We start from the raw sequence: 23590 nt of genomic DNA, 5'->3' as shown, positions 1-23590 counted from the left end.
TCCTTTTGCTAGCGGTTTTTCTCCTCCCCCACCATACTACCTTTTGTGAGTGGTGTGTGTGTGGGGGGGGGGGGGGACGAAATTAAGCCACTTCAGAGGACTTGTTCCCCATAATTTGGAACTTTCCTTTGGATTTGATCAAGTGAGATACAGTTGTTCAAACCCAATGGAAAAAAGACTGAAACAACAACAAAAACAGAAACAAACAACAACAACAAAAAAATAAGGAAAATAAATGATCGCACAACTTAGTGCTTTAATGATAAGGAGAAATTAAGACCAGCTCGTTGTTAATTTTAACTTTAGCTGAGACAAACCCTAATTCATCTACTTACCTAGTAATGGGTCTCAGGCTGAAGACTGCTCTCTACCATCCTAGAGGCAGGAAAAAACTCAAACTTCTCTTTCCTGTTGGAAGCAAGCCCAAACTCAATAAAGGGGTTGCCTGCCTTCCGTCATCATGGAAGCAGGAAAACTTGCCTTCCTTGTATTAGAAGCAAGTAATGTCCAAAAAAATGAGTTGTATGGCAAAATTAACTTTATATCTCAATCAAATTTTGGGAGATCAGAAATTCTCTGGAGGTGATGCTTCCAAGTCTCAGCAAATTTTCCTATTGGTTTGAGTCATAGAGATAGCTCAAAGCCCAGGCACAGTGGCTCACACCTGTAATTCCAGTGTGTTGGGAAGCTGAGGTGGGCAGATCATGAGCTCAGGAGTTGGAGACCAGCCTGACCAACATGGTGAAATCCTGCCTCTACTGAAAATACAAAAACTAGTTGGGCGTTGTGGCACGTGCCTGTAGTCCCAGCCACTCGGGAGGCTGAGGTAAGAGAATTGCTTGAACCCAGGAGGTGGAGGTTGCAGTGAGCCAAGCTCATGCCACTGCACTCCAGCCTGGGCAACAGAGCAAGACTCTATCTCAAAATAAATAAGTAAATAAATAAAAGATACCTCCAGCTGGCACCAAGCACTCATGGATTTATGAAAGGTCAGGAGCACGTCCACTTAGTATCCCTTTGTGGTTACCAAAATGTGAACCCCGAGTATCTGAGACAGGTCTCAGTTAATTTAGAAGGTTTATTTTGCCAAGATTGAGTGTGCACACCTGTGACACAGCCTCAGGAGGTCCTGATGACATGCGGCTAAGGCGGTCAGCACAGCTTGATTTTATACATTTTAGGGAGATATGAGACATCAATCAACATATGTAAGATGAACATTGGTTTGGTCTGCAAAGGCAGGACAACTCTAGGCGAGGAGGCGGTTTCCGGGTTACAGGTAGGTGAGAGACAAACAGTTGCATTCTTTTGAGTTTCTGATTAGCCTCTCCAAAGGAAGCAGTCAGATATGCATTTATCTCAGTTAGCAGAAGGGTGACTTTGAATAGAATGGGAGGCAGGTTTGACCTAAGCAGTTCCCAGCTTGACTTTTCCCTTTAGCTTAGTGATTTTGCGGCCCCAAGATTTATTTTCCTTTCACAGTCAGAAGGAAGGAAGGCATAGCAAAACTTTGGAAGGCACAATCCATGATGTCTTCCCCATCTTGTGCACTATAAGGGGCCAAGGACTTTGTCCTTCTATAATATTCTGCTTTGAGAAGTTACCTAATCTTGTAGAAAGTGAACTGCTTTCACATGGATGGATCTCACAAACTTAATGTAGAGCAAAAGAAGTAAGACAGAAGGGAATTCATGTAATATAGTTTCATTTAGATGAAGTTAAGACAAAACTCTGTTGTCAAAAGATGTCACTATGGTTGGTAAGACTATTTTCTTAAAACAGCAAAGAAATGATTACCACAAATTTCAGAATAATGAGAATAGAAAAGAAAGTGTGATTGGCTGGACTATTTCTCAGCCAGTATATACCCACCCAGCTCTAGAGGTTGCTCTCAGATGGTGCTATCCTGACCTTTCCAGGAACTTGAAACTATCTTGTAATCTAGTAATTTGGAAAATCTAGTAATTTGGAAGGTTCTTATTATTACATAACAAACCAATCTAAAACTTAGTCATGTAAAAACAAACATTATCTTATGCTCACAGACTCTGAGTTGAGAATCCAGGCAGGGTACGGTAGGGACAGCTGGCCTGTGCTCCACAATGTCTGGGATCTCAGCGGAAAGGCGTGAAGGCCAAGAGTGCCTGGAGGCATCTTCATTCACAACTGTAGCTGGGATCTCAGCTATGCTTTTGGCTGGAACACCTACATGTGGCCTTCCTATTTGCCCTGGTGATAGGGACAGGAGGCAGAGAAATTCTAGGCAGGAACAGGGCAGGGGCCCTGGTGAAGTCCCACTCTCAAGCCTGGAAACTGCAGCCCAATGTGAGAACATCTTGTTTTCCCACTTGAATGTTGCCTTTTCCAAAACCACCCCGGCCCACCCCACTTCCCATCCTGTACCCGCAAAAACCCCAGGCTCCACTGGTGGAGAGTAGATAAGGGGAGAAGAGAAGAAGCAGCTGTAGGTCAGAGAGAAGTAGGATGACTTCACAGGGATGGTTTAATGGTGGGACTTTGGAGAAACATCCAGCAGGATATGGCCAGACTTCAGGGGAAGAATACCTTCCTGCTCCATCCCCTTTCCAGCTGAGAGCCACTTAAAAGCCTCTGTATTCACCACTCTTCAATTCATTTATGAAACCTGATTTTTCCTGGATGCCGGACAAGAGCTTGGGATATAGAAAGCTGTCACACCAACTCTCTGCCCTCATGAAAAGATAGAGCGTCTGACCTGTTCAACACTTAAGCGATCCATGAATGGCAAAGTCAAAAGAGGACACTGTAACACACACCCCTCTGGGGCTTTGGGGGTTGCAGGTAATTCCCCCCTAGATGCTGCTGTGGGGCTGCACAGAGTTTTTCTCCTGCCAGCACTCAAAAGCACTTGCGCTGGCTCCTGCACCTGCTCACCTGCATGCTCCCCCTCCCGCAAATGCATGAGAATTGTGGGCTGAGTAAGCCAGGCACCCCTGTTAGGAGGCCCATGGGGGGTCAAAGGAAATTTCCTGTTTCACTGGGACTTTTTTTTTTTGAGTTGGAGTTCTGCTCTTGTCCAGGCCGGAGTGCAGTGGCATTGTGTCCGGAATTGGTGGGTTCTTGGTCTCACTGACTTCAAGAATGAAGCCAAGGACCCTCGCGGTGAGTGTTACAGTTCTTAAAGATAGTGTGTCCAGAGTTTGTTCCTTCAGACGTTCAGATGTGTCTGGAGCTTCTTCCTTCTGGGGGGTTCGTGGTCTCGCTGTTAGGAGTAAAGCTGCAGACCTTCATGGTGAGTGTTACAGCTCTTAAAGGCAGCATGTCTGGAGTTGTTCGTTCTTCCCAGTGGGTTCATGGTCTCGCTGGCTTCAGGAGTGAAGCTGCAGACTTTCGCGGTGAGTGGTATAGCTCATAAAGGCAGCATGGACCCAAAGAGTGAGCAGCAGCAAAATTTATTGCAAACAGCAAAAGAACAAAGCTTCCACAGTGTGGAAGGGGACACAAGCAGGTTGCCGCTGGGTGGCTTGGGCAGCCTGCTTTTATTCCCTTATCTGACACCACCCACATCCTGCTGATTGGTCCATTTTACAGAGAGCTGATTGGTCCGTTTTGACAGAGTGCTGATTGGTGCGTTTACAATCCTTGAGCTAGACAGAGTCAGGGAGTGCTAGTTAGCTAGATACAGAGTTTGCTAGATACAGAGTACCAATTGGTGTATTTACAAACCTTGAGCTAGACACAGAGTACTGATTGGTGTATTTACAAACCCTGAGCTAGACACAGAGTGCTGATTGGTGCATTTACAATCCTTGAGCTAGACACAGCATGCTAGATGGAAAAGTTCTTCAAGTCCCCCACTAGGTTAGCTACCTACAGAGTACTGATTAGTGCACATAGGATCCTCCAGCTAGATATGAAAGTTCTCCAAGTCCCCATCCAGTTCAGGAGCCCAGCTGGCTTCACCCAGTGGATCCTGCACCGGGCTGTAGGAGGAGCTGCCCGCCAGTCCCAAGCTGCCGCCTGCACTCCTCAGCCCTTGGGCTGTCCATGGGACCAGGCGCCAGGGAGCAGGGGGCAGCGCCCGTGGGGGAGGCTCAGGCCACGCGGGAGCCCACCGCAGGCGGGGAGCTCAGTCATGGCGGGCAGCAGGTCCCGAGCCCTGCCCCACAGGGAGGCACCTAAACCCAGCGAGAATTTGAGTGCAGCCCGGGCAGGCTGGCATTGCTGGGGGATCCGGCGCAAACCTCCACAGCTGCTGGCCCCGGTGCTAAGCCCCTCACTTCCCTGGGCCGGCGGTGCCAGCCAGCCACTCCATGTGCGGTTCCCGCAGAACCCACGCCTGCGCCCTCCGGAACTCGCACTGGCCCGCCAGTGCAGCCCCGGTTCCAGCCCGTGCCTCTCCCTCCACACCCCCAGCTAGCAGAGGGAGGAGGCTCCGGCCTCAGCCAGCCCAGAGAGGGGCTTCCACGGTGCTGTGGTGGGCTGAAGGGCTCCTCAAGTGCCACCAGAGTGGACACCGAGGCCAGAGGCCGAGGAGGTGCTGAGAGTGAGGGCTGCTAGCACATTGTCACCTCTCAGTGTGATCTCAGCTCACTGCAGCCTCCACCTCCCAGGTTCAGGTGATTCTCCTGCCTCAGCCTCCCGAGTAACTGGGATTACAGGCGCCCGGCACCACACCTGGCTAATTTTTTGTATTTTTAGTAGAGATAGGGTTTTACCATGTCAGCCAGGCTGGTCTCAAACTCCTGACCGCAGGTGATCCTTGGCCTTCCAAAGTGCTGGGATTACAGGCATGAGCCACCACACCCAGCCTCACTGGGATTATTCACAGCATGATGCCTGCGTTCTGAGATCAAATGGCCCAACAAGCAGGAAGTGGAAGCTTCAGGCCTGGACCTAGAAACTCACAAAGCACAGCTTTACCATATTCTATTGATCAAGCAGTCACAGACCTCAGGTACAAGAGAAGAGGGTATAGATTCCACCTCTTTTTGGAGTTAGAGAAGTAGAGATATATCCCCTGGAGGAAAGGAACTTTAGAATTAAAATAACATGTCATTTTTCTACTCCCTTATTACTCCTCAAAACTCCTATTTTTTTCTGGCTAGGCATAGTGGCTCATGCTTATAATCCTCTCAGGAGGATCGCTTGAGGTCAGGAGTTTCAGAGCAGCCTGGCAACATAGTGAGACCTCATTTTTACAAAACAAAACAAAAAAAACCTTTGACTTTTTCTGTATTCTCTGTTATGATTATTGCTACACCCAACTAATTTCCCAAGATGGAAGCTGGAAGTTACTTTTGACTCTTCCTCTGTTCATTCCCCAGATTCTATCAATTTCTAAGACTTGTCAAATCCACCTCCTACATGTATGTGTATTTCCACCACCTAGCATAGTGTCACCATCCTAGTACAATATAGTAGCAATCTATGGAACAAAAGAGACAGAAAGAGAGAGGGGTGTGTGTGTGTGTTGGTGGGGGGGAGAGAGAGAGAGAGAGAGAGAGGAAATTGAGAGCCTTGGATATCAAGCTCTTAGCCAACGACCATAGGGCTAATTAATGACTGAGCTAGGTCTTGAATCAAGGTCTCCTAAATTCCAATCTAGTTCATTGATTCCCTCTTGTTGCATTTTATCCTCTTCATCTACAAGTATTTTGGTTTTCAGGTAGGCAGGAACAAAACAGGATGCATTATTATATCTCACATCATTCTTTTTCTAGTTAAAATTCAAAGCTGGGGAGGGCATTTGATCTGTCTTCATTTGCCTAAGAAATTCCACTACCCACTAGCCTCTGTCTGAGGCAACACTTAATCAAGGTGAGGAAAGAACAGATGCACCAAAAATACGTTAAAGAAAACACGTCAGCTGAAACATTAAGAAATGATAATTTTAATAGGCAGGAGGAATGATTTCTCCTAAATAAACTGCTCAAAGAAAAGTAGTAGGTGAGGTTAGACAGTGACACCCACGTCCTGGAATTTCAGACCTTCAAACAAGGCAGTTTGTTGTTTCGATTATGTAAAGCATCACTGTAATTCTTTATGAAACAAAGTCTAGGGCTGATCAGTCTTTATACTGGAGCGATGTTGACAGGCTTGTTGGCAGACCTGGCTCTCCCTTCAGTGTAGAGCACAGACACATTCTCAAAGTGGTATCTGCAGTAAAGACCACAGTGGTAGAAAAAGAGTCAGAAGAATCAAATGGCATAGACTGACTATGTACACTCCAGGTATTAGTTGCTGGTTAACTTTCTTAAACACCCACGAAACACTGCTGGCTCTCCTATTCTCATGCTCGTTATTGGTTTCATTTCAAAATTTTCTCATACTTACATTTGTCTACCCATAGGACAAAAAGGCATTGCCATAGAGCATGTGGTGAAATGTTTGCATTTTTAAAAATCTGTGACAAGAGAGCAAAGATGTCCTATATTTTGGGAAATGCTGCTGAGGTGAAATAAAGTATAATGGGAATGTGTCCAGACCATCTACTCAGGTTACTTTACATTTACCATCAAAACAAAATCCCAGTGTTTAGAAGTTTGGAGAAAATATGAAACACATCTTAAAATTGTGTGTGTGTGTGTTTTTTTTTTTTGGTGGGACTTCTTATGTACCAACCCCAGCTATGTGTACCCATCACTGTTTGAACATCACTGCTTAATTTTTCAGTGATGACTTCTTAAAAAATTGTATATTTAAGGTGTACAGCTTGATGATTTGATACAGGCATACAATGGGAAATAATCAACACGATTGAGATAATTAACTAATCTGGCACCTCACATTGTTGCCGTTGTTTCTGTATGTGGTGAAAACAGTGTTTACCCTCTTAGCAAGTTTCATGTATACAGCACAGTAGTGATACCTCTAGTCACCATGCTGTACATTAGATCTCCAGAACTCATTCCTCTTGCATAATTAAAACTTTGCATCTCTTGAGAACATCACCCATCGCCATGCCCTGGTAACCATCATTCTACTCTCTGCTTTTCTGTTAGATCCTACATATAAGTGAGATCATGCAGGATTTGTCTTTCTGTATCTGGCTTATTTCATTTAGCATAATGTCTCCCAGAGCTATACAGTGATAACTTCTGAGCCCTTTTCCTTGAAATAGTGCATGAATGGCCTTCATAGTTTACACACAAAGGGACCTGCTTTACATGCCTATCCATCACACAACATCTTTCTCTGCCTCATTTCTGAGTGACCAACTCTTCTGTGTCCACTCCTGTGCTTTTCTGTACCTCCTTGTTGTCTCCAAGTTACCCTACATACCACTGAGCTCTTGACTTCCACGGAGGCAGAGGCATCTGCTTGGCGAAGGTCCTAGCTCACATTCATCATGCTCTTCTTTCTGGCTGTTCTCCAATGATGCAGATTTTAATAATTCTCAGTGGAAGGTAGCAAATAGCCAAATATCAGTAAGACAGGTAGTAGGCTAAAGAGAGAAGAAAAGCAAAAGAAGCCTGGACAATCTATAAACTACATACTGTTGTTAATCACCTTTTAAGAGTTGGTGGAAGAAGAATTTTAGAAGTGAGGATATAAAGAATATTTCACTGGGTCTACCAAATTGATTCTCTATGAAATCTTTCAGAACCATTTTCTCACTTTCTTTCTCTCTCTTTCTGACTTTTTGTTATATTTTGGCTCTTGTTATTTTTGAAGTGATATACTAATTACATTTAAAATATAATAATTGAGCTCAATAGCCCCTGTTCCAGAAATTTCTAACCACCTTATTATTTGCCAGAGGATTAAATATAATTGTTTTAACTCTTTCCTTGAAGAAATAGAAGGTAAAATGATTTGCACACAAGGTCACTTTTTTCCAATATGTAACTTGATAACCATTCCTACAGTATCTGAAATTAAATAAACAATTCTCACAAAAATTGAGCATCCTGCTATGTATAATAAACTGTGCATTGAAATATGTTCTCCAGGCTAATTGCAGATTCTGTCATACTTTTAGACTATCCAGCAATTTTTCCATTCTGGCAGTTTGTTACATATAGATTCTATCTGAACCTTCAAAATAACTTTTTTTTTTTTTTTTGAGACGGAGTCTCGCTCTGTCGCCCAGGCTGGAGTGCAGTGGCGCGATCTCGGCTCACTGCAAGCTCCGCCTCCCGGGTTCACGCCATTCTCCTGCCTCAGCCTCCTGAGTAGCTGGGACTACAGGCGCCCGCCACCGCGCCCGGCTAATTTTTTGTATTTTTAGTAGAGATGGGGTTTCACCGTGGTCTCGATCTCCTGACCTTGTGATCCGCCCGCCTCGGCCTCCCAAAGTGCTGGGATTACAGGCGTGAGCCACCGCGCCCGGCCAAAATAACTTTTAAAGCATGAGTGTGACTAGCCAACCAACCACTACCTATACATATATATAATGTATAATACACATAATATAATATATAATATATAACATATAATATGTAATAATATATCATATATAACATGTAATATATATCATATAATATATAATATGTTATATATGTTTTATATTATATATCATATATAATATATATGTTTTATATTATATATCATATATGATATATATGTTTTATATATATTATATATTAGTATATATATAATCAGTTTGTAAATGTGAAAGACTGTAGGGAAAAATGGCAAGGAAGGATGAGAGCATCAGAAAGGATCGAGAGAGTGCAGATATTTTGTAGTTTAGAACTTTAGAATAAAGCAGCAATCTACGTTTCACTGCAAGCTAAGTACTATTTACACAATTGTTCTATTAAAATTGAAATAATATTGTAGTTAATCCTCTACATTTAGGAGCTTTATTATGGAATAAATTTAAAATCAATACAAGTGAAGTTCAAGAGAGGGTCATTGCATGAATATGTTCATAATCGTAAAAAGTTCTGCAACAAATCCCTAAAACACGGAAGTTTTCACTATTTACAAATGAAGCTGGGATAAAAGCTAATATAGGAAGTGAATCTGTATATAGAATTTTTGAAACCTAGCTTTTGAAGCAAATTTGGTATCTTTCAAGAAAAATCTATCTTTCCTTTTACATAACCCTCATCCTCTACTCATTTAACCCACAGGCCAAGTTCCTCTTTGCTGTTTCTTATTGTTAAATTTCTTTTCTTTCCTTTTTCTTTTTTTTGAGACGGAGTTTTGCTCTTTTTGCCCAGGCTGGAGTGCAATGGCAGCATCTCGGCTCACTGTAACCTCCGCCTCCTGGGTTCAAGCCATTCTCCTACCTCAGCCTCCCAAGTAGCTGGGATTACAGGCATGCGCCACCACACCCAGCTAATTTTGTATTTTCAGTAGAGATGGGGTTTCTCCATGTTGGTCAGGCTGGTCTCAAACTCCCAACCTCAGGTGACACACCTGCCTCAGCCTCCCAAAGTGCTGGGATTACAGGCGTGAGCCACCGTGCCCGGCTTATAATTGTTCTCTTACTAGATCAAGTGCATGTGTTTTTATCATATGAGGGTTATACAGTCTGGACTACACAGAAAGCCTGAGAAAGCCGGTTCCAGCTGCTGATATTCCTTTTCCCCTAACCTGTCACAGGGCGGCTTATGAGGTCTTTGCTACTGATATTAGTGTTGTCTTTTTTTTTTTTTCATGAACATATAGCTTGATGAGTTTTTTTTTCTCTTGATTATGAAGATTCCTTACAGTGCTCCTTTGGTTGCTGTGCTTTTTTGTTTGCTCTCTCTAAGATCAAAGCTGAGATTTTTCTAACATTGGAAAAGCAGGGTTTTCTCTTTTGCAAGTACCACTGACCCAGCCACTCTGCCATTTTATTCTGTTTTGGGGAAATCTTGGATTAGTCCTTCTCCCATTAATGGGAACATAGTGTTTGTTTGGACCGATTTCCTGAGCTGAATTGCCTTTTGGTCACTGAAGGATACACAGATCTGCTTCTGCTCTTCCACCAGGAGTGTGAACAATTAGCACAGAGCCCACCAAACGATCAGACCTAGGTTCATCAAATTCACTATTTGTAGATCATTTGAGAGGAGTCACTCCTAATTGTCTAATGAGTTAGTTTGGAATTAAATACAAACGAATGATTTTTCGAGTGGTCCTTTGTTAGCTTCATTTGCTTTTGTTTTGATTCAATTTTGGGATTCATTTTTTCATATTCTTTTCATTTTATATCATTTTGTATATGGTTCAAAACAAATGTGTATTCAACAGAAGTTATCACTCCTATTGGCCCATTTCCATCCATCTATATAGATAACTATTGCCATTAGCTTCTGGCTTACTTTTCCTATGTCTCTTTCTGCAAAATTAGCAAATATTTGTGTATGTGTGTGTTTTTATATATATTAGTTTTCTTTTTTTTTTTACATAAAAGGCAGCATACTATATACATCCTATATATATATAGCTATATACTACACATGCTATATATATCACAATATGTATTCATTAACAATACTAATCTCAGAGATCTTTCTTATACTTTTTGCTTGTCTCTGCATAGTACTCCATTATGCAGATATTATAGTAAAGATTTTTGGTCAACATATCCCCAAAGAAAACTGACAATCATGGAACTTGCACTTCATAAAATTTGTTAAATATTAAAAACTTATGGAAGAAGCACGTTGGAAAAATTAGTCAAAGTTAGAGTTGGTAGAAATAAGCCATAAAAAAACCAAAAGCTAAAACTTCACATGGTAAGGTTTGTTATTGACTAAAAACTAATATCAGAATCAAATCTTAACAAAGTTTAGATATGTCAAATTTGATGTGGGGAAATTGAGCTTGTTAGAAAGAAGAGCTGCCAGAGAAAAACCACATGGTGGAAGCTATAATTGGAAAAATATTATGTTTTCAAGAAATCCAACAGAATAATCATAGTCTCAGAGTAATATTTAAGTTTGAAAGAATCAATGTCAATAAAAGTAATTTCAGTTACATTAAAGATAAAAATGAAAAAAATGAACTGCACTGTATAGAAAATTGAACAAAGAATCAAATTGGCTTAATGGAATGAGCTCGAGAAAATACATTCTTGATGAAAATTAAAATCGATCATGTTTGTATAATTCTGCTTAAAATATTTTACACAGGATCAAAATATCTACTGGGTCCTGAGGTAGAATCAAAACAATGTATACAGATGTGTCCTGGGCTACTTTTCCACAGTTCTCCCCTTGATTTTTTTTCTTCTTCTCTTCTTTCTTTCAGTCTCTGGTAGTCATCGATGTGCCATTTTGGAGCTGCTTAACTATGCATCAATTAGGCTTTTCTTTGTAGTATTATTTTTTTACTTCCCATTTCCTACTGACTCAGCGTCCTCCTTCTTCAGATTATGGGTGACCCTCTCTCCTCCCTCTCTCCTCCCATCCTGAGTCACCCATAATCTTTACTGACATCTGTATACGTCACACATTCATTGGCATGCTGAAGGGAGCACCCAGTTGTCCTTGTGAGTGCTCTCACCACCTTCCTTTGAAACCTATCTTGACCTTTCTGACTCCCTGCTGCTTCTCCTCTCTCTGCCCTAATTTAAACTCTTAATTCCCTGAAATTTAGCGCAACTCTGGCTGGGACCAGTCGCATTCCTGGTTGAGAAATTCCAAGAGCTCTCAGTGAAGGGCTCCAATGACTAAGCATCTCATCAATTCTGCTGCCAGTTCCATGCTGGTATTGTGTCTTGGTATGACAACTGTGTTTAGGCTTGTGCCTTGATAAAGGTTCCATAATGTGTCCTCATTCCAGATTCTGTATTCTTTTTTTGCCTGAGTTTCTGTTTTGAGAGCATGTTTGGTACTTGTGTTTCACTAAGACTGCTTTGCCAGCCTTCTCAAAGGACTGAGTGCTGCCCTTGAACTCTAGCCTCAGATCTAGGACCCTGTTTCCTGTGTCCAGAGTTTCCTGATGTCTATCAGCCACCTGTCTGGCTAGACCTCTGAGTATTACCTACCCCACATCACAGATCTCCAGGTTCTCCATGTCCACCAGAACCACCATTTATCTCAGTGAACCTCCCAGGCATTGAGCATTTGACTAGACTCCTTCCTCATGCACCTACACTTTTCTCCAAGTAGGCCATAGTTCAGGTTCTGCTTCTTTCCATTTCTTGACAATGGCGCCACCCTTCAGCACCTGCTAAATTCTGGGAAGTGATTTCCATGTCCAAGTCTCAAATTAAGCCTTAACTTCAAATTTCAATTTTGGCAAAACCTTTATTTAATTATTATTAATAAATTATTATTAAACTATTATTACTAGTATATAACTAATACATAATTATTAAACTAATTATTAAACTATTAATTACCTAATTATTCGACCATTCTTCATTCTTCTACGTTTTCATTTTCTTCTTTTTTTTTTTTTTTTTGGTCTGAGACATGTTCCTGCCATCATGTTGCCCAGGCTGGTCTCGAAATCCTGGGCTCAGGTGATCTCCCACCTTGGTCTCCCAAAGTGCAGGGATAACCTACCGGTGAGCCACTGCAGCTAGTCTCCACTCTTTTTTGAGTTTATTTCTCAATATTTAATCTATTTTGGGAGAGTTTTTGTTGTTTCATTTACTCTATATTGCTCTTAAGTGTCCTTAAAGTAACAAATAATTCACCTACTACCTGCCTCTGTCAAAAAATGTCATATCATCATTGTTCCTCAAATGGAAAGGTTATACAGTATTAATTTATTAAAATCTTGCTATTTGCCTGGGCACCTGGGGTACAAAGATAAATAAAACATATTCCTTGTCCTTAAGGAACTCACTCACTACACAATTATAATACAATATGATATAAGTTCTACCAGGTGTGATATGTAAGGAACTTTGGGAGAACAGAGGTGAATTTGACTTACCTGCCTTGCAGTGAAACCATCAGCAAGATCGTTAATGACAAATAAGATGTAGTCCTTGTCCTTAAGGAACTTACTCACTACACAATTACAATACAGTATGATAAAAAGTTCTACCAGGTGTGATGTGCAAGAAACTCTGGGAGGACAGAGGTGAGTTTGACTTACCTCCCTGGCAGTGAAATGATCAGTGGTTGCCTAATAGCCAATTTGAGCTAGTTCCTAAAGAATGAGTAAGAGTTTGCCATAGGGGGCAACTATATGCCTAACAGAAGAAACAGGAAGTGGAAAGGTACCCAGGCATGTCAGAGCATGGCCCATTCCACTGGAGGAAGCATGAATAACTTGGATGGCTCCATTATAAGCAGCACTGAAATAGGAGGGGCAGGAAATATGGCTGGAGAGACAGGTTGAGGACCTCTGATGAAAGACCTTGTATGCTATGCTAAAAAGTTGGGATCTGATTCTACAGGTGATAAGACTGCTCCCTGACAGTTGAGCAATTCCTCAACTGCCTTATGGAATAATCTAGTCCTTGACTGCCAAAAATTTATTCGCAGTGTTTTAAGAAAACAGTAGGAGTCCAGTGCTCTGAAAGTTACATAAGGCTGGAGTGATTCTTCCGGAAGGCAGGTGCCATGGTAAATAGCTCTACAATTATATTTTCCCACATTTTACACACAAATATTTTTCCTTGTTCTGTGGACACCTTGTAGAAAAATACACTTAAAAGTATAGCTTAGATCTCCCTGATCTTCTATTGATTTACTTGTATTTGAATTTTATGGTGAGTATAAATTTTTTTATGGCAAAAGTCACCTTTTTATGTGTGTATGTGAGTGTGTGTGTGTGTGTGTGTGTGTGTGAGATATATATATGTGTGTGTGTGTATGTGTGTGTGAGAGAGAGAGATATATATATATAGCTATATATATATAGATATATATATATAGCTATATATATATAGATATATATATATATATATAGAGAGAGAGAGAGAGAGAGAGAGAGAGATTAGAAGAGCTTTCTGATTTAGGCCAGGCATGGTGGTTCACGCCTGTAATCCCAGCACTTTGGGAGGCCATGGTGGCCAGATCACTTGTGGTAAGGAGTTTGAGACCAGCCTGGCCAACATGATGAAACCCTGTTTCTACTAAAAATACGAAAAACAATTAGCCGGGCGTGGTGGTGAGCACCTGTAATCCCAGCTACTCAGGAAGCTAAGGCAGGAGAATCTCTTGAACCTGGAAGGCAGAGGTTGCAGTGAGCTGAGATAGTGCCACTGCGCTCCAGCCTGAGTGACAGAGTGAGACTTTGTCTCAAAAAAAAAAAAAAAGCTTCCTGATTTGTCAATGTCCATTTTGTTGTTCTCAAAGCTGTTTTGATTATGCATGGCTTCTTCCCTGACTTACTGTTAGGATAAGCTCTCAACATTTCCTGGCAAAAGACTAACAACTTTAATTATATCATTTGGTTCTGGAAAAGGAATTATCTGTCAAGTAACCATGAAAATATTTTCAAAATTCTTTCTTTTCACAAATATTTTTCAACAGCTGTGCTCTAGAGAAGCATCAAAAAAAGTACTTCTGAGAATGGTTGATTTTCTGCTTTGTTTGTCCTGTGCATCTTAGTGAAATGCAGCAGGACAGGTCACTTCCTTTTTTAACATTTATTCAACATGTACTATACACAGGCACTGGTGAGCTCCTCGAGCAGGATGGGAGGTTTACAAAGAAAACGGGTGAGTCCTCCTTCTGGTGCCATTGTGATATCTATTAGTCACTTCCTCCTCTGGCCTATCAACTTGTGGCTGCTTCACTCCTGTGGTCTTGGCCTTGCATTCTCCCTCAGAGGACAATGCTTGGGCCACGGAAGCCTGTTGCCAGGACTAACCCAGAGCAGAAAGTGCATGGGGCACTAATGTCCCCCAAGGGAGGCTGTAGCCAATGACAGATGGAGGGGACTTGATCTGAAATTACTTCTGTGTCTGGCTTCTCATTCTCTCACTTACCTCCTCCACTCCCTTTCCAGTTTCTCTTGGGAGCACTGGGGGCAGTTTACAACTTGAGACAGTAGCCACGTGTGTCACTCAGTTTCTCCAGAGAAACAGAATCAGTGGGATAGATAGATAGATACATAGATAGACATAGATACATGTATGCATGTATATGGATACACAGTCAATTCTTGTTATTCACAATTCATAGTAATTATGTTCTATTATGTTACTGCAAATACTGAATTAGCAAATATTGAGTGGTTGCTTGTATGAATAATAAGAAATATAATGGGAAATACAGGGTTGAATTCATGGAGTCTCTCTGTCCACAAAATTTTCATCCAATGATCAAGACATAACCTTGCTTTATGTGTGTTTCTGCTTAAAGACACCTTACTTAATATAGTCATGCACTGATCAATGATCCTTCAGTCAACAACAGACTGTATATACGATGGTGGTACCATAAGATTATAATGGACCATATATAGAAAACTGATACATGGCACTTGATACTGGCATTGCACGTCAAGTAGAGGAAATTATTAATACTCAGTAATGGTGCTGGGATGTTTGGTGTTCCATATGAAAAATTATATAAATAAAAATGTACATATGCCATCTAGGTTTGTGTAAGTACACCCTACGATGTTTGTAAAATGACAAAGTATGATGCATTTATTAGAACATAGCTTTTTCATTAAACAATGCATGACTCTCTATATATTTGTGATTTATTAACATTGAGTTCAAGACTAAGAGCACTAAAATCCATGCCTGAATGAAGCTTATCTAGCATATATATTTTCTCTAGAAGGCGCGTCACAGCCTTCTTGCACTTAGAAACACTAGACAGCACTTCAGCACTGTGCCCGGGGAGGGGCATTTTAAACAGCAAAATCAACAGAAAGCACAACGATGTGAAAAGCATGGCATTAAATATACCACAGAAAGGAGACTTGTTTACAATATAAGAGTTGAAACAAGGCTGGACGTGGTGGCTCACTCCTGTAATCCAGCACTTTGGGAGGCCAACACAGGCAGATCACCTGAGGTCAGCAGTTCGAGACCAGCCTGGCCAACGTGGTGAAACCCCGTCTCCACTAAAAATGCAAAAATTAACCAGGTGTGGTGGTGCATGCCTGTAATCCCAGCTACTCGGGAGACTGAGACAGGAGAATCACTTGAACCCAGGAGGCAGAGGTTGCAGTGAGCCCAGATCACACCACTGCACTTCAACCTGGGCAACAAGAGCGAGACTCCCTCTCAAAAAAAGAGTTGAAACAAGAAGGCAGAGCGTTGCCTGTTTGTTTGGCTTTGAGTGGGAACATACCTGAGGAGCAACTCAGCATTTTCACTATTTTGCATGTCCACAAATGACTGCAAAAATATCGTATTGATTTTGGGGTTACAAATGAATTTGAGGAAGTAGGCAAAACAGCAAATATGGAATTCATGAATAATGAGGATTGTATGTGAATATACATGTTGTATATATGTATATATGTGTTATATATGTATATATTGCACACATAAACATCTATTATATGTATATATTGCAGAACATATACATACATTATAATGCATACATATATTACATATGAGCATACATGTATATAAACGTATTTATTATATATATTATATATACATATACATTGCAATATACATATCTGTAGATATAGATACATTAGATACATATATACAGCCTGAAAACTCAGGCAGGAGTTAATGCTGCAGTCTCAAGGCTGAATTCCTTCTCCAGAAAACCCACAACTCTGGGATGGCCTTCAACTGATTAGATGGGGCCCACCTACATTATTGAAAGTAATCTCCTATACTCAAAGGAGTATCTAACTGATTGTAGGTGTTATCCAAATTTGTAAAATGCCTCCACAGCAACACTTAAATTAGTACTCTATTAAATCACTGAGGCCTAGCCAAGTTGACACAAAAATTCCTATTCCATACAAACAATTTTAATCTGAAGTTGGTTTCTCCATTCTTCAAGTATCTTTTGACTGCTCAGCCACCAGAGATCTCTGCTGGCTGTTTCCCTGCAGGGTCCCTATTTCACCTCCTCTTTGTGACCTTTCTCTTTCTTTTCCTGTGAGAGCAGGATAGGTTTCATTTTGTTTTTTGGGCTTATGCCTCTGGACACCACTTTCCATCTCAAGGAGGTTAGCCAAGTGTTTTCCCATGTAGCTATAAAAATTAATTCTGTTTTCATCTTGTTTTATTTAGGTGGGGGTCAGAAATAAAAGGCTAGTGGTGATTTGAGCTAGCTCTGGGAGAATGAGTAGGATTAGAGTGAGCTGAGATAGACTGGATATAATTCAGGGGGCAGGATTAACATGAACCAAAGCACAGGGATGAGATAAGTGCAGAGCACAATCTTAGAAGGCAGATTGCTCTAGAATGGCTGAACATTAAAATTAATGTTAGTAAGCTATAGAACATTGAGACAGAAAGATGGGCACGAGTCATATTACAGATCCTTGAATGTAATGATGGCTGATGAGGAACTGATTGTATGAACACAGCAACTTATGCATTGTATTTTTATTTTCATTTCCACCTATCCACCACATCACTCAGCCTCCTTTCTCCTCCCCCAAGAACTGTGCTGAGTCTGAGCTGCAGTTAAAGCTTTGAATGCAGGTTCTGGCTCTGAGTTTGGAGCTGAAGGTCTAGGAACCCTGAGTATGAATGAAAGGAGAAAAAATAAAACTAAAGAAAGGATTTTGGGCTCAACGTCTAATAAGTAATTACAGAGTGTAATATTTACCATACTTTTCACTTGCCATTTGAGTGCAACACCGGGAGAAACTCCTATGAGGCAGTGCCATGCACGAACATGGCTGTCAGAGGAAGTTGCAGCAAACTGAGAGGAGAGCATTTGAAAATGTGGAAAACAGCCTCTTTCTCTCTATTCCAGACAGTGACCCCAAAAAGAGTCGAGTGCCTCCTCTATTCTATTCTCAAGTCTATGGAATACAGAAATCACAAAGCACTGACTGAATATGGCTGTTTCCTTTGTTCTCCCTCTGTAGAGCTAAGGGGCTTTGGGAGGTATTTACAGGCAGTTCAAGTGCAAATGGATGTCCAATAGTTCTCACTTTCCAAAAACAAAAAAAAACCAAAAAACCTTAAGGAGCCTCCAGGTGCATCCCAAATGGCATGTTGATTGACTCAGCTCAAAAAGAAATTAGGGATGTAAATGTGTTTGAGAAAATTATTACCCAAATCACAACATCCTCTTCAGACAGTTGCATGATTGAATACTGAAAAGAACATTAAAAGTCTTCTAGCAAAAGCCTTTGCCAAAGTATTAAATGATAAACTGATATGAATTCTCTTCTTGCCCTCTGAGAAAAAGATCTTCTTCGCCTTTGATATTCATTCAGGTTTGTTTGCATGTATAATTCAGACACATTTGTAGGTAGCCTTCTGTCAAAATGTCATGAGATTTCATATTTAGAATTACTAATACTTGGAGTGATGTAGTGAGTATTAAAATTGTTGGCATAGACAACTGTCATACTGTCTTAGAGCAAATGTGGTGCAGACGATGTATACCAAAGGTGAATATGCTCAACCTGAAATTATATTGACAATATCTTTCATTTGTATATTAACCTCTTCAAAACTTTTATTGAAGTCATAAAAAAGACACTTCATTTTTTAAATGAAGACCTAATAAACACCTGAAGTTTCTCTTGATCAAAGATTTTCATCCTATTAATTCATCAATTTGTTCATTCTATAAATAAACGTCTATTAGTGTTAGACCTTCAAGACATGGCAGTGAACAAAAGAAGCAAGGACAGTTTCTGGCAAGCTTATATTTGAATGTGAATAGAATTAGAATTTATGAGACAAACAAGATAAACAAAAATACAAAAAATCTCAGAGCTTGAGTTTCAGCTTCCCTTTCCTACCACTTAATCCACCACTGGTGATTGATCAACATCATCTATCATTTTAAATTATTTTTCATTGATGGAGTTTCAGCAGTAATTTTCTTTTCTTTCTTTTCTTTTCTTTTCTTTTCTTTTTTTTTTTTTTTGAGACAGAGTCTCACTCTGTCACCAGGCTGGAGTGCAGTGGCATGATCTCAGCTCACTGCAAACTCGGACTCCCTGGTTCAAGTGATTCTCCTGCCTCAGCCTCCTGAGTAGCTGGGATTGCCACCACTGAGTACTGAGTACTGAGATTACTCAGCCTCCAGAGTAGCTGGAATTACTAGCCACTACACTCAGCTAATTTTTGTATTTTTAGTGGAGACAGGGTTTCACCATGTTGGCCTGGCCAGGATGGTCTCAATCTCCTGAATCTTCTGACCTCGTGATCCACCTGCCTCGGTCTCCCAAAGTACTGGGATTGCAGGCATGAGCCACCATGCCCAGCCTTCAGCAGTAATTTTCTAACAGACATATGTGGATTTAGGAGGAAGGAGAAAATTAAAAAGGACATGGAGAAATTTTTACTGGTGTTATCTTTATAAGTACTTGACTGGTTGGACTTGGCTTGAGCTTGATCAAGAATGGTTAACAGATAATTCTGGAAAGATTATGCTGATATTCTGCTATTATGTGTCTGGTCCTTTTATGATGCTTTGCTCTTGCAAATTTCTAGGGATGTAGGAGCATGTATAAAAGCCTATAAAAAATATTTTATTGATCAGTGATGCATTTATTTGGTCAATGAATAAAAATTACCTATTGCAAACTTTCTAAACAATGTCCTGTAATCAATAACTATAGTTGTTAGTACTCAAGTGAAAAATTCATGATCAGTTCTTGGTTGGATTGAGTCTATCTCTCTCCCTCTCCCTCTCTCCCTCATATTCATTAGCACAATAGTCTCTCAAAAATGGCAAATTGTGTGGAGGAGATTAAAGATGACTGACTAGAGGCATCTAACAGTCACCTCCTCCTTAAAGAAGAATCAAAATAGCAAGTAAATATTGGAATTCAAAAGTGAAGTGACAAGAAACATCTAAAAGGAAAGAGAAGGAAGTGAGACAGCCTGCTTGGCAGGATCAGCTGGGAGCCCAGAGAAGCTCCCCAATGTGAGAAAAGGGTGGCTGCCTGGAGATTGCACGACAGCATTGCTCCAGAAAGGGATCTCATGTGGGGTCCCACACACCTGAAGATCCCAAGCAGCTACAGCATGGTGACATTTTGAGAGCTCAGTCTCTACCAGGCTGAATCCTTTCCTAGGACCCAACAGTCCCTTCATCTCTATATCCCTGGTACCCCATTGACATCCCCTGCCTACAGCTGTCACTGCTCTTCGCTGCCACTTCTTTGGCTGAAGCAGGAGCCACTGGCAGCAAACCTACTCCCAAGAAGTGGGGCTGTTGTACATTTTCATGTGCCTTGAAGCCAGGAAACCCTACCCGCAGCCACCACCTGGTCTTGAAGCTTGTGGTCCCCAGCCACCAACCTATAGCAACCCTGACCTCCCCAGCAGCAGGGCTGCAGCACACCTGCTGCCTTCACCACCTGAGCACTCTGACAGTACATTTAATAAATTAATAGTGGAAAAACTTCCCAAATCTGCCAGGATATTTACACATCTGGATACAGGAAGCTTAGAGATTCTCAAATATTTATAATGCAAAAAGATATTCTCCACAGCACATTATAGCCAAGCTGTCAAAAGTCAAAGATAAAGAGAGAATTGTAAAAACAGCAAGAGAAAAGCATCTGGTCACTTATAAGAGGATCTCATCAGACTAACAGTGGATTTCTCAGAGGAAACCTTACAGGCAAGGAGAGAATGGGATGATGTATTCAGAGTGCTCAAAGAAAAAACTGCCAGCCAAGAACACTATACCAAACTAAGTTATCTTTCATAAATAAATGAGAAATAAAATATTGTCCAAATAAGCAAAAACCAAAAGAATTCATCACCACTAGAATGGGCCTACAAGAAATGCTTAAGAGAGTCCTAAACCTGGAAGCAAAAGGACAATATCTACCGTAACGAAACACACAAAATTATAAACACACTAGGCAGGCAAACACACAAATGAGGAAGAGAAATGACTGAAATGTTACCACTACAAAATGTGTCTTTTATACAGAAAACCACCAAACTAGAATGATAAACAATAAGAGGAAAAGAAAGGAACAAATGTTATATAAAACATTCAGAAAACAATCTAAAATAAGATAGGAACAAAACTTGATATGTCAATAATAACCTTGAATTAAGTGGATTAAGTTTTCCACTTAAATTGTATAGGCTGGCTGAATGGATTTTGAAAACATGATCCAATTATAGGCTACCTACAAGAAGCTAACTTTACCTTTTAGTCTATATGTAAATATATACGAAAATATATACATACAAAAAATTATATTACTAGATGTAAAGGAAGAAGTAGACTCCAACGCATTGTACAATAATAGTAGGGAACTTCAGCCCATGCTCAGCATTAGATGGGCCATGTGGACAGAAAAAAAAGAATACACATATAGACTAAATATACATATAGACTAAAAGGTAAAGTCAGTTTCTTGTAGGTATATGTAAATATCTTGTATACTTTCATATACATATACATATCTTGTATATAAAAATATACATATAGAGTAAAAGAAGTAAAGAGATGGATAAAAGATAATTTATACAAATGGCAACCAAAAGCAAGCAGGAATAGTTGTATTTATAAAACAGGCTTTAATTCAAAAACATTTAAAAAGACAAAGAGGGTCATTACACAATGATAAAGAGATCAATTCAGCAAGAGGATGTAACAATTATAAATTTATATCCACTCAACACCAGAGAACTCTGATATATAAATATTATATTACTAGATGTAGGCTGGGTGTGGTGGCTCATGCCTGTAATCCTAGCACTTTGTGAGGTTGAGGCGGGTGGATCACAAGGTCAGGAGTTCAAGATCAGCCTGGCCAACATAGTGAAACCCTGTCTCTACTAAAAATATAAAAATTAGCCGGGCATGGTGACACATGCCTCTAGTCCCAGCTACTCGGGATGCTGAGGCAGGAGAATTGCTTGAACCCAGAAGGCAGAGGTTGTGGTGAGCCGAGATCGCACCACTGCACTCCAGCCTGGGCAATAGAATGAGACTCCGTCTCAAAAAAAAAAAAAAAAAAAACAAAAACCATCGTATTACTAGATGTAAAGCAAGAAGTAGACTCCAATACAATGTACAATAATAGTGGGGAACTTCACCGATTCGCAGCGTTACACAGATCATGTGAACAGAAAATCAGAAACACTGAACTTAAACTGGACTTTAGACCAATGGACTTAACAACCTTTACTGTTTCCAATGGCTACAAAATGCACATTCTTCTCATTAGCACATGAAACATTCTCCAGGATAAATCACATTAGTTCACAAAAGAAGTCTCAGCAAATTTTAAAAAAATCAAAATCACATCAAGTATGTACTCAGATCAAGTATCTTCACTGTTAATATGATGAGATTCCCTTATAGGTGACCAGATACTTTTACTGTTTTTACAATTCTCTCTTTATCTTTGACTTTTGACAGCTTGACTTAATGTGCTGTGGAGAATGTCTTTTTGATTATAAATATTTGAGAATCTCTGAGTTTCTTGTATCCAGATGTATAAACATCCTGCTAGACTTGGGAAGGTTTCCACTATTAATAAAACTGGAATAAAAGTGGAATAAAACTAGCAATCAGTAAGAGTAACTTTGGAAATGATACAAATACATGGAAATGAAACAACATGCTCCTGAACAACCATTGTGTCAATGAAGAAATTAAGATGGAAAATTTAAAAAATATATTGAAACAAAAGGAAACTGAAATACAACATACCCAAAACTATGGGATACAGCAAAAGCAGTGTGAAGGTGGACATTTGTAACAGTAATGCCTACATCAGAAAAATGGAAGATTTCAAATAAACAGTCTAATGATGCACCTCGAGGAACTTGAAAAGCAAGAACAAACCACATCCAAGATTAGTGGAAGGAAAGAAACTATAAAGATCAGAGCAGAACTAAATAAAATGGAGACTTAAAAAATAATACAAAGGATTAATGAAATGAATAGTCTCATCAGAGACTATTATGAACAACTATACACGAACAGACTGGAAAACCTAGAGGAAAAGGATAAATTCCTGAACACATACCATCTTCTAAGGTTGAATCAGAAAAAAAAAAGGAAAACCTGAATAGACCAATAGTGAGTAACAAGATTAAACCAGTAATAAAAAGTCTCTGAAGAAAGAAAAGCTGAAGACCAGATGGGCTTCACTGTCAAATTCTACCAAATGCATAAAGAATTAATGCTAATTTTCCTGAAACTATTCCAAAAAGTTAAAGAGGAGGGAATTATCCCTAACTCATTCTATGAGACCAGATGCTGTCTCTCCTGCTCTGCCATGTGAAGATTATGCCTGCTTCCCCTTCGACTTCCACCATGATTATAAGTTTCCTCAGGCCTCCCTAGCCATGCCTCCTGCACAGCCTGTGAAACTGTGAGCCAATGAAACCTCTTTTTTTATGAGTTATCCAGTCTCAGGTAGTTGTTTATAGCAGTGTGAGAAAAGACTAATACAATAATGAAGGACAAAAACCATATGATCATCTCAAAAGATGAAAAAAAAAAGAATTTGATAAAAATCAACTTTTCTTCGTTATAAAAACTCTTAACCAAAAGCTCCACCAAAAAACTCTTAGAACTAAGAAATTTAGTAAAGTACACCAATAATGAACTAGTTGAAAAAATATCAAGAAGGCAATCCCATTTACAATAGCTACAAA

The sequence above is a fragment of the Theropithecus gelada genome, chromosome 12 (assembly GCF_003255815.1).
Source record: "Theropithecus gelada isolate Dixy chromosome 12, Tgel_1.0, whole genome shotgun sequence".
Lineage (NCBI taxonomy): Eukaryota > Metazoa > Chordata > Mammalia > Primates > Cercopithecidae > Theropithecus > Theropithecus gelada.
Note: the sequence above shows the minus strand (reverse complement) of the source record.